Genomic DNA, 2,307 nt, shown 5'->3' on the forward strand with positions numbered 1-2,307 from the left:
GTGATAGAAAGGGAGTGGACTGACAATTCTCGGGGGGAAAAGGTTGGGGGTGTGTGATAAGAGACTGGACAAAAATCGTACAGGATGAGGACATTGAGGGGGGATTAAGGGCAGAGGATGGAGAGGAGCTATGGGGGAAAAAAAGAGGAACAACTGTAATAATCTGAACAATGAAGATTTAATTTTTTAAAAAAGACAATGCTATATATACCTGTATCACATTTTGCATAAGTACCCTAATATTTTATTTCAGTGAATGAAAGTAGATGTCTAAAAGTGAAGATAAAAGTGAGGTTTGGAAAGGTTCCTAAGTTTCTTAAACTGAAACACATGCAGGGGAGTGGATTGATGGACAACTTTGCCTATGAAAGAGCAGCTTCAAGAAGGTTAACTTAAGTGAAAGAGGCAGACACAAAGGACCACATATTGTATGATTCCATTTTAATTAAACCTGCAAATAGGCAGATCTATAGAGACAGAAAGAAGATTAGTGGTTGCCTAGGAATGAAGGGGTGCAGAGTAATGGGAGTGACTGCTAGTGGGTATGGAGCTTCTTTTGATGAAACAATTTTAAAATTAAGTTGTGGAAATGATTGCAAAATTCTGAATATGCTCAAAGTTACTGGATCATATGCTTTGAAAGGGTAAATTTTGGGATATGTGAAGTATACCTCAATAAAGCTGTTTAAGAAAAAAAAAAAGGAAAGAGACTGGGCAGGTGTATAGGACCAAGGGTGACATTCATGGGAAGGCACCATGTCTATTGTGGGTGTTCCTTAGTGATTTGATAATGAAAGAAAAAAAGGAAGTGAGCCATGGAGTTTAAAGTTCATTAGAAAATAAAAATAAAAAATCAAGTAAAACATGAACCCATCCATCTTCCTGAGGGAAGTAATCATATACAAAACAAACTTCCCTTCCCTATATCAGCAAAAAATGATACACTTAAACTAACTAACCTACTAAACTTGCATCCTTGTTTGACTCCATAGCCCTGCACAGTCTCGTACCTCAGATTCTGTTAGAACTGACCAATATTGCCAGGATTCTTGCAATTCCCTCACCCATTGCGCTGTGGCATGGTCCAGATAGATCATTCACCAACAGGACACTTAATGAACAAGTAGATGTTCTTGGGACAGGACTGAGCCAAATGCAGATTTCGGGAGGAGCAGAGGCCAGCAGCCCCTTTTGGTCGGAAGTAGAAACGAAGAGATTCACCATACATTTCTTCTTCTTTTTTTTTTTTAAAATATATTTTATTGATTTTTTACAGAGAGGAAGGGAGATAGAGAGTCAGAAAAATCGATGAGAGAGAGACATCGATCAGCCGCCTCCTGCACATCTCCTACTGGGGATGTGCCAGCAACCCAGGAGAGGAAGGGAGAGAGAGAGAGAGAGAGAGAGAGAGGAACATTAATGATGAGAGAGAATCATTGATTGGCTGCCTCCTACAGGCCCCACACAGGGGATCGAGCCCACAACCCAGGCAGGTGCCCTTGCCCGGAGACACCCCGGGCCCCCCCGCGCCCCCAGGCCGATGCTCTATCCACTGAGCCAAACCGGTTTCGGCTACATTTCTTCTTAATAGTCATTTCTCTTTCTTCATCTGAATTACGGCTTGACTTGTATTGATTAGAGTTATATATGGATTGCTAGAACTATATTACACGACTATAAAGATGATCAAATTAACCAATTAAGATGAAGTGGCAAGTTGCCAAAAGCTAATTCCAGCATGTCAGCAAGGGCTGAATCATCTGGAGTGGCTAAAGGGCATTTCCCCAAACCTGAAAAGGATGCAAAAAATGATTATCTTGCTGCCAGACAGCTCAGGGCATCTTAATCTACATGTTATTGCCTCCTACTGGCGAAACACCTGAACAGCCGTAGGCAAATTCTCCAATCTGACAATGAACTCTGTAAATGAAACCAGACCCTTTGATGTGTATATCGCTGCCTCACCTCATGACAATTTGTGTTAATAAAAAGCATGGGGTCCTGACACGAGGAGATCGTAGTTTCTTTAGCTAGGCTCCTCTGATCCCCAAATGCCTTTCAAAATTATGTTTTGTCTCTGGACTCTGTATTAAGTTATGCACAGCCCTTTCTCCAGATTGCTGAATCCTTCTAGATGCTGGACAAGAACCCCGGCAGCAAGTAAAATGGAACAACGTTTTTTGTTGTTGTTGCTGTGGTTTCTTTTTAATAATATTTTTGTATGTTTTTTAAAAAATATATTTTTATTGATTTCAGAGAGGAAGAAAGAGGGAGAAAGAGATAGAAACAGCCACGATAAGAGAGAAT

Source organism: Myotis davidii, unplaced genomic scaffold (assembly GCF_000327345.1).
Source record: "Myotis davidii unplaced genomic scaffold, ASM32734v1 scaffold1229, whole genome shotgun sequence".
Lineage (NCBI taxonomy): Eukaryota > Metazoa > Chordata > Mammalia > Chiroptera > Vespertilionidae > Myotis > Myotis davidii.